This window comes from Aquarana catesbeiana, linkage group LG01 (genome assembly GCF_042186555.1).
Source record: "Aquarana catesbeiana isolate 2022-GZ linkage group LG01, ASM4218655v1, whole genome shotgun sequence".
Classification (NCBI taxonomy): Eukaryota; Metazoa; Chordata; class Amphibia; order Anura; family Ranidae; genus Aquarana; species Aquarana catesbeiana.
This window is the reverse complement of record NC_133324.1, coordinates 951,216,417-951,227,222: the sequence shown is the minus strand read 5'-3', so window position 1 is coordinate 951,227,222 and position 10,806 is coordinate 951,216,417. Positions and strand designations below refer to the sequence as shown.

Genomic DNA, 10,806 nt, shown 5'->3' with positions numbered 1-10,806 from the left:
ATTACAGATGTGAACCAGGTCTCAAGAGAGTTTTTGATCCCAGACAAGATCAAGGAAAATGAAACCAATAATGATATACCTCTAATCATGAATTTTAGTGTTCAACATAAAAAAATGGAGAAAATTATCAAAAAACATTGGTCTCTTTTGAAAACAGACACAACTCTGGGTAATATTTTACCAGAGAAACCTAGATTCATATATAGGCGAGTCCCAACATTAAGGGACCTATTAGCTAAAAAATGCACCGGATCCTCCTAAAAAAGTAACTGATTTATCCTTCTTCCAGGGAAAAGGTTTCTTCCCCTGTAAGAGGTGTTATGCCTGCAGAAATACCGACCAAAACTGTTATAAGTGTCATAAATTTACATCAACCAGTACCGGAAAAGAATTTGAGATCAGGGATTTTGTATCATGTAGAACGGAAGGCGTGGTATATGTCCTACAATGTTCCTGTTCTCTCCAATATATAGGTAGAACCAAAAGACCTATGTGGAAGCGAATAAGGGAACACATCCAAAATATTAAAAAAGCTTACCCTAAGCATAGTGTCTCGAAACATTTTGCTATGTACCATAATAAAGATCCCAGGGACTTGAAGTTCTGGGCAATCCAAAGATATAAACCACACTGGAGGGGCTCCAATAAGATCAGGGAACTCAGCAAAAATGAATCAAAGTGGATGCTCCAGATGCGTACTCTTGAACCAAATGGCTTGAATATTGAATTCGATCTTAATTGTTTTATTACAGATTTTTAAATAATTTTAAAAGTGAAATTTTATGAAAAAGATTTTTTTATCATATATTTTTTAAACTGCTTATATAAAAATATTTTGGGTTTTTAGCTAGTTCAGATCTTTTTCTGCAATACACATATGCATTTTTTAATATTTAAAAAAAAAAATAATAATTTATATATACATTGGATATTTTTATATTTAACCAAAATGTTGCACTTTATATTAAGGTATACTCCATTCATATATATATAAATCTATGTTTTAGAATACGTAATAAGCACGCCAGGAATGGATTTGATCTTGGTTTTTTGTTTATCCGTAGGGGGCGATATGTAGCGTTATATAAAGGAATTATAATAGGGTATCTTGATTAAGTGTGTGTAATTAACTAAATTACCCCTTGATATGTTTAACTACTGTGTGCTTTTGCTGGAGATGGCCAGTCACGGCCGTTGCTAAGTAAAGCTTAATTGTGCAATACTATTTCTATACCACTGGAGGATGTATAACAATGCTTGGAATACCCAGTGTGTATTTTTAACTTTTGGTTATGTCTGTGTAGCGGCTTTTATAAATATGTGTATTTTGCTACTATTAAATTAAATTACTTTTTGTGTATGTATAATAAAGTGTACCTAAAATAAACATATGATGATATGCAGTAAGCAGGATGATGACTCGAGTGAACAACGCTGTATCCATGGTAACCGCTATGCCATTGTGCTTTAAAACTGAGACCGTGGTATCTCGAGTGTATCCTTGAGAAAGTCACGTGACGGTGACGCAACGTGTGGGAGGAGCCTAAGACGCACTCTGCAGTCTGTCACTCTGCCTGTGTACTGCAGCGATCCTTTTCTCGTCCACAGCGGCTGACTGGCACTCGCATTTCCATATGTTTTCTTACTACGGGGCGCACGTGAGTGTATCTCATAGCGATTTGCTGGTGTACTATATTTAGTTCATTGCGCAATGAAGTTTTCCTTGTTTATTTGCTTTACATATATCCAACGGTGTTGAGAACCATATACTATGAGGCTGGAATTGGATGGCAATATCGCTCAGGAATGACAAGCGAACACTCCAATTAAGCAATTAAAGAACCTCAACCACTGGGACTAAGTTTAAATTGCCATTAGAATTAGCTGTCTTTTCTCTCTCCATATTTAAACCACACTATCAGCGTGTTTATTTAACTATAATCACTTGTTTATTTAAAATCATTATATTCACTATTTATTAACACTTATGTTTTGATGGATGATTGTCCTGGTTTTATACTCCACTATATATTTATATATTTTTATATATGTGCAATATTACCTCACTTTCACATAGGTATTTAAATTGTTTCTGATAAATTTTGTTACATAATTTGAGTTTATCTTCACCCCACACTGGTTTGGAATTTATGTGTGGGATGCACTAATTGTCCACAATTATTTCAGTTTATTGATCACTTAGTGAAGCGCTTCAATTTTTTATGTGTTGTTTTATGTATAGGGATTCTGAGCACCTTGTATTGATAGCAGCCTCACTTTTATATTTGATCAGCTCATTTTGGATTTTGTTTTTTTATCTCAAATAACCATCACAGCGCTTTGTTTTTTCACATACACCATATTTTTAGGGGTGATCAAATACCACCAAAAGAAAGCTCTATTAGTGGGGAAAAAATGATAAAAATTTCATTTGGGTACAGTGTAGTATGACCGCGCAATTGTTATTCAAACTGCGACAGTGCTGAAAGCTGAAAATTGGCTTGGGCAGGAAGGGGGTGAAAATGCCCTGTATGGAAGTTGTTAAAGTTCATGTGCGTGTAGAGGCAGGTGTCCCAATACTTTTGACAATATAGTGTGTGTGTGTGTGTGTGTGTGTGTGTGTGTGTGTGTGTGTATATATATATATATATATATATATATATATATATATATATATATATATATATATATACAGTATATACATAGTATTTTTTTCTCTGATAGTCCCCAAAACAAATTTACTTTAGCTGCAACATAAAATCTTTTATTGACTGTATGAACTAATGTGGTGCCCCCGCCTTTTCAATTTTCTCTTAGTAAACTTCTCCGGCAGTCGTAGTTACTCTTAAAGAGGAAGTAAATCCTGACAGGTTTTACTTCCTTTTTATTCCCCTGCAAAGTGAAAGCATAATGGGCTAGTATGCATCGCATGCTAGCACATTATGTGCCACTTACCTGCAAACAAAGCCCACTAGTGGAAGCATCCATCTTTACCCCTCTTCCTTCCGGGGCAGCGGACCTTGGCTCTGTGACTGGCCGGAGCCGTGTGTTGTCACTCCCGTGCATGCACGAGGGAGCCGCCAGTCACGACACACGCTGGGGGAAGAAACGGCCCGTTCGGCGCATTGTACATGAAATATCTCCTGAAGGACGCACGTTCAGGAGATATTTTCAGTACATATAGGTAAGCCTCATATAGGCTTACCTATATGTAAATATGTCTCAGGGGGGTTTATTCAAAGAGTAATTGTTGAATAAACAGGCCCGTAGCAGAAAAGCTTAAATTGCTCTGATCCATGGGGGTGATCAGATGTGAGATCTGAAGTGGTTAACATAATGCTATTACATACAGTACATAAAAACATATCTATATATCTATACATTGTAGACCCTTCACATGTGTGTGTATAGCTCATCTCTGTTCATCTACCGTCTCTGTTCAGGTGTAGTACATCTGAATGCTGATGCACCCAGAAAGATCCAAACAATAGTTATAGAAAGAAACCAAGCAAAGGTTAACACAGTAAAGGGAAAAGGCGATTCATACTCCACACAAAGCACAATGTCAGCATGTGAGTGTGTAAGCAGTAAAGGACGTATATAAGGGCCATAGACATCCCAGCAGTTACTGGTGTAAACGAATAGCAGCACAGTGACAAATCAAGCGAAATGGGAAAGGTAAGTTTATAAAAACAATTATTTTTTGGACTAAAAATAAAAGGACAACTTTTTCCAATACTTTTTTTTTTGTTTAAATTGTTTTTGTAAATAATGTTGTTTTTATTGCTGTCTTTGGGGAAATTTTCCACCCTTTCCTGTCTATTTGACAAGCGTCTGACAGAGCAAGTGAAGGCAAATCTACCTAACAAGGACATTGATGGCAATATAAACAATCCTTCTAACAGAGTATGGAAAGGTTAGAGCGTCTGCCAGGATTTTATTGCTTTTTGTGGAATGGGAGCGCTGAAACTTGTGGTGATTTGTTGTAATGTTACATGTGGTATGAAGTCCCGGAGGTTACTTGTTACTACAACTGCGACCCTCAGAGAAATTTACTAAAAAAAAAAAATGTAAAAGATGGGAACATCAAATTAGTTCTGTAGTACCCCCCTTGTGTACATAGTTGGTTAATGTAGGTAAATTTTGTTGGGCTTCACTATAGCCTGTGAAGCCAGGTTATTTATGGTCATGTAAAGGTCTCAGTCACCTCCCCCTAGCTTCAGGAAGCTTCTAGAAGGTCCCAGAAATTAGTGGGCGGAGGGGTGGAGAGTTCAGCCTGAATGTTCATGGGAACTCTACTAATCCCTGAGGGAAGGACCACCCAGTAGGTGGAGAGTGCCCTATAAGTATTCGGGAGCCTGGCCATGTGGGGATAGAGTCCAGGATCCAGAGTCCTGGAGGGGACCCCATTGCTGGGGGGGGGGGCCTGGCCTCCAGGCATAAGTGTGCTGCTGACAGAGAGAGAGAGAGGAGGGAGAGAGAGGGAGAGAGAGAGAGAGAGAGAGAGAGAGAGAGAGAGAGAGAGAGAGAGAGAAGCAAACTAGCCAGAGACTTCCCCACCCCCTGCATTCTCAGCCAGGCTTGTCTGTGACAACATGCTAGCAAGAGAGACCTGTACAGAAGAAGGCCTGGACAGAAGGGACTGAGTGAGTGATCTCTATTTGTTTACCCCCCCCCCAAGCCTACAAGGGAGAAAACAACCAGGTGCAAGACTTAGCTAGTTTTCAGGAGGGACAGAGCTTAGTCTACCTTCATACCTGCTGGGAAAATTTCAAGTATTGAGCTGCATGCTTTAAGATTTCTTTTAGTGGGAAAAGATCAAGATTTCCAAGATTCCCACAGTCAGTTTGGAAGTTTTCTTAAAGGAGTACAGCCTGGGAATTTGTGCTGGAAGTCAGCAATTGATAACCAGTTTGTCCTCATGGTTTGTGCTTTGAAGTCAGTTCTGGGCACACCATACTTCCCTAAACCTGTCCAAGTTACACCCCCTAAGAAAAAAAAATCAAAACCAAGCCAAGGGACTGAATTATTGACTACTGAGTGCTTGCCAAAAACGTGTGTTGCCTGGCTGCGCAGCAGAAGGGGGACCCAACGGCCCTTTAGGGGGTAGGGCTACAGTTCACACATTCCAAAAAATACTTTTTTTTCTTCATCAAAAACAAATGTGTTTTGGGGACTTTGTCAGGGCTAGAATCAAGAAAAAAAAGCTATATGTGTATACAGGGATAAGTACCCCAATGTACTCTCATTGAAACTAAAAGCTCAGTTCTCCTTGACTCTGATTGAAGTTCCACTTCAAAGAGAAAATTAGAAATAATCACAAAATTATACGAATAATGAAAATTGCCAGGGGAGAAACACTGACAATGAAAATTGTAGTGCCCATTGGTGTTGAGTTGAAGAATGCTTCTTATGTTGGTGGTCAGTTGAAAAGTGCCTCCTTAAATTGGTGGTCAGCATAGTGTTCCCTTACTGTAATGGTCAGTGTGACTCCTTAGTTTAATGGTCAGTGGGTCATCATTACTATACTGATATAAATTAAAAAGTGTCCCCCCTTACCAATAGCTAAAAAAGATCACTGATGTCAATAATGACTGAGAGACGGATATTGCTCGTTGTTCAAGGAACCACTGGCAACCTCTGCAGAAACCCTCGTTGAGAAAGACTGACATAGTGTGACATGAAATTTAACCAATAAGGCTTTAAACAAAGATCAAAGTCTAACAGAAGTTTGAACTCTTCCCCACCCTGATAAAAAATAAAAATGTTTTGCCTGATGTTAAGCTTTAATATTTATCTAACTGTGATCTTGTGTGTGTCCAGCTGAGTTTTTAGGTTTATACATTGAGTGTGGAACATTCCATCCCTTTATTTGACAATCAAGAAGTAAAATTCATTTCACGGCTTATACGAATAAATGTCTACCCTTTTATTCCATTAGATCATCTTTTACGAAGACAAGAACTTCCAGGGTCGCTCTTACGAGTGTAGCTCTGAATGTCCCGACCTGTCCTCATACTTCAGACGTTGCAACTCCATCCGTGTGGAAAGTGGGAACTGGATCCTGTATGAGCAACCCAACTACAGAGGACACCAGTACTTCCTCCATAGAGGAGAGTATCCTGACTTCCAGCAATGGATGGGTTACAATGACTCCATTAGGTCTGTGCGTCTGAGCCCCCAGGTAATACAATGCAGTACAATGTGAATTAAATCATTGGATGTGAGCTTGTTGGTGGTAAGTCCGAACGTGTGTGCGCTCCATCGGACAATTGTTGTCGGACTTTCAGCCAACAAATGTTGGCTAGCATGTTCTCAAATTTTCCACCAACAAATGTGTGTTGTCGGACTTTCTGATCGTGTGTACACAAGTCCAAAGTACAAATACACATGCTCGGAATCAAGGACTAGCTGGAAGCGCTCAGTCTTGTAAAACTAGTGTTCGTAATGGAGATATCACATGACTATTGAACTTCCTTTTTATTGACTTGCCGTACGTCTTGTACGTCACTACGTTCATAATTGTTGGCCAACATTTGTGTGACCGTGTGTATGCAAGACAAGTTGGAGCCAACAACCTTCAAATAAAATTCCATGGTTTTGTTGTCGGAAAGTCCGATCATGTGTACAAGGCATAAGTCTTAAGATATGTCAAAACAACACAGACCAAAAATGCCTAACAAAATAAATAAATAGTACATATGAGGGGTCTTCAAAAAGTTTCCACACTTTTTAAATTTTTTGCTGATGGCATTAAAAACGTACGAGGCTAGGAAAAATGCATCGCAAAGAAAGGTGACTATGCAGAAAAGCGATATATTTTGTTAATGAACTTCTTAATAAACAGTGTAGAACATTTTTGAAAAACCCTTGTATATATATATAGGCACTGGAAGTAAGAGAAGAAAACTCCCAAGTGAGAAAATTGATAGTGTTGATGTTACAGGTTTGACTGCTTGGTTAATTTCAAGTTTTGTTTCCTTCTTTAGCACCAAGGTTCCTTTAGAATCAGGATTTATGAGAGAGAAGACTTCAAAGGTCAGATGATGGAGTTCACTGAGGATTGCCCTCATGTCTATGAGAGATTCCGCTACAATGACATTAATTCTTGCCATGTCCATGATGGCTACTGGATGTTCTATGAGGAGCCCAACTATAGGGGGCGTCAGTATTACCTGAGACCTGGAGAGTACAGGAGATACACCGACTGGGGAGCCACAAGCCCCAAAATTGGGTCCTTCAGACGTCTCCATCATTCCTATTAAATGTTTAAAAAAGTTTTCTGCTTGACAATAAACTTGATAAAGACATTTTTTCTGTTTGTTTTTTTATGCAATGTTGATTTTTGATGAGAATTTGTAAAGTGCAGCAACCTATACAACCGGTCAAAAGCCACTCTTAGAGACACAATCATCTACAGTATATGACAATATACCATACACTGGATGAGAGTCGCTCTTCATCATAAAATCACATATTTATTTATTCCATGCAGAATAAGTTGGTTGCTTATATATGGAGGAGATTTACTAAAATCAGAGCTTGCAAAATCTGATGCAGCTCTGCATAGAATCCAATCAGCTTTCAGGTTTTATTTTCAAAGCTTAAAGTGGTTGTAACACTAACAAGTGTTTGGTGACAAGAGAAAGAACTTTCCTGTGCAGTGTAATTAAAATCATCTCTCCACTCCTCCTACTGCACAATGCCTATTGGGATTTGAAGTGTAAAGAGTTCATTCACCCCATTATATGGCTGTCAGTGGCGGCCCGTCTACTAGGGGGGCACGGGCGCCCCCCCCTTATCCATGCGTATGGCTCCCTGATCTACATACAGGGTTCCAGATGCATGGATTCCAATGATGGGGGGGGGATTTGAAGCACGTGTTTAGAGCCAGAGGCTCTATTAGGTTTCAAAATAGGGTGGGCTCGGGGCGCAGACTAAGATTGGGATGCCATTAAAGTTCATGTGCGTGTAAAGGCAGATGTCCAAATACTTTTGACAATATAGAGTATATATATATATATATATATATATATATATATATATATATATATATATAGTATTTTTTTTCTCTGATAGTTCCCAAGACAAATTTGCTTTAGTTTCAGAATAAAATATTTTATTGACTGTATGAACTAATGTGGTCTTTTCAATTTTCTCTTAGTAAACTTCTCCGACGGTCGCAGTTACTCTTAAAGAGGAAGTGAGCCCTGATGGGTTTTACTTCCTCTTTATTCCCCATGCAAAGTGAAAGCATAATGGGTTAGTATGCATCGCATGCTAGCCCATTATTATGTGCCACTTACCTGCAAGCGAAGCCCGCGATGTCCCTGCTGGTGGAAGCATCAATCGTCACCCCTCTTCCTTCCAGGGCCGCGGACTCCGGCTCTGTGACTGGCCGGAGCCGTGTGGTGTCACTCCCATGCATGCACGCAGGAGCCACCAGTCACGGCACGTGCTAGGGAAGAAACGGCCCGGAGGGCCGATCCTTCAATGCGCATGCGCCAATTACATCATCGGTGCATTGTACATGAATATCTCCTGAAGGGCGCACGTTCAGGAGATATTTTCAGTACATATAGGTAAGCCTTATTTTTTTAGGCCTACCTATATGTAAATATGTCTCAGGGGGGTTGACAACCACTTTAAGGAAAGAGTAATTGTTGAATAAACAGGCCCATAACAGAAATGCTTAAATTGCTCTGATCCATGGGGGTGATCAGATGTGAGATCTGAAGTGGTTAACATAATGCTATTACATACAGTACATAAAAACATATCTCTATCTATCTATCTATCTATCTATCTATCTATCTATCTATCTATCTATCTATCTATCTATCTATCTATCTATCTATCTATCTATCTATCTATCTATCTATCTATCTATCTATCTATCTATCTATCTATACACATACATTGTAGACCCTTCACATGTGTGTATAACTCATCTCTGTTCATCTCTCCTCTCTGTTCAGGTGGGCACATATGAATGCTGATACACCCAGAGAGATCCAAACAATAGTGATAGACCAACACAAAGTGACACATAATTGGAAAGTGGAAGAAAAATGATAGTTAGTTTTAAAAACGTTTTTACAAATAAATATGTGAAAAATGTGGCGTGCATTTGTATGGTGCCCCCCCTGAGTCCACATTTCACTGCAATTACAGCTGCAAGTCTTTTTGGGGATGTCTCTATCAGCTTTGTACATCTAGAGCAGTGATGGCAAACCTTGGCACCCCAGATGTTTACAATTCCCATGATGCTCTTGCACTCTGCAGTGTAGTTGAGCATCATGGGAAATGCAGTTCCAAAACATCTGGGGTGCCAAGGTTGACCATCACTGATCTAGAGAGTGAGATTTTTGCTCATTCTTCTTTGCAAAATATCTCAAGCTCTGTCAGATTGGATGTAGAGTGTCTGTGAACAGCAATTTTCAAGTCTTGCCACAGATTTTCAATTGGATTTAGGTCTGGACTTTGACTGGGCCATTCTAACACATGAATATGCTTTGATCTAAACCATTCCATTGTAGCTCTGGCTGTATGTTTAGGGTCGTTGACCTGCTGGAAGGTGAACCTCCACCCCAGTCTCAAGTCTTTTGCAGACTCTAATGCCCCGTACACACGGTCAGACATTGATCGGACATTCCGACAACAAAATCCATGGATTTTTTCCGACGGATGTTGGCTCAAACTTGTCTTGCATACACACGGTCACACAAAGTTGTCGGAAAATCCGATCGTTCTAAAGGCGGTGACGTAAAACACGTACGTTGGGACTATAAACGGGGCAGTGGCCAATAGCTTTCATCTCTTTATTCATTCTGAGCATGCGTGGCACTTTGTGCGTCGGATTTGTGCACACACGATCGGAATTTCCGGCAACAGATTTCGTTGTCGGAAAATGTTATAGCCTGCTCTCAAACTTTGTGTGTCGGAAATTCAGATGGAAAATGTGTGATGGAGCCCACACACGGAATTTCCGACAACAAGGTCCTATCACACATTTTCCGTTGGAAAATCCGACCGTGTGTACGGGGCATTACAGGCTTTCTTCTAAGATTGCCCTGTATTTGGCTCCATCCATCTTCCCATCAACTCTGACCAGCTTCCCTGTCCCTGCTGAAGAAAAGCATCCCCACAACATGATGCTGCCACCACCATGTTTCACAGTGAGGATGGTGTGTTCAGGGTGATGTGCAGTGTTAGTTTTCTGCCACACATAGCGTTTTGCTTTTAGGACAAAAAGTTAAATTTTGGTCTCATCTGACCAGAGCACCTTCTTCCACATGTTTGCTGTGTCCCCCACATGGCTTCTCGCAAACTACAAATGGTTCTTCTTATGGCTTTCTTTCAACAATGGCGTTCTTCTTGTTGCTCTTCCATAAAGACCAGATTTGTGGAGAGCACGACTAATAGTTGTCCTGTGGACAGATTCTCCCACCTGAGCTGTGGATCTCTGCAGCTCCTCCAGAGTTACCATGGGCCTCTTGGCTGCTTCTCTGATGAATGCTCTCCTTGCCCGGCCTGTCAGTTTAGGTGGACGGACATGTCTTGGTAGGTTTGCAGTTGTGCCATACTCTTTCCATTTTCGGATGGATTGAACAGTGCTCCATGAGATGTTCAAAGCTTGGGATATTTTTTTATAACCTAACCCTGCTTTAAACTTCTCTACAACCTTATCCCTGATCTGTCTGGTGGGTTCCTTGGCCTTCATGATGCTGTTTGTTCACTAAGGTTCTCTAACCAACCTCTGAGAGATTCACAGAACAGCTGTATTTATACTGAGATTAAATTACA

At 40.0% G+C, this 10,806-nt stretch overlaps 1 pseudogene; it reads left to right on the top strand.

Annotated features, from left to right (window-relative positions):
* The first annotated feature begins 5,917 nt into the window (after positions 1-5,917).
* On the top strand, positions 5,918-7,265 carry LOC141128349 (gamma-crystallin-3-like; annotated as a pseudogene).
* Positions 7,266-10,806: the final 3,541 nt, after the last annotated feature.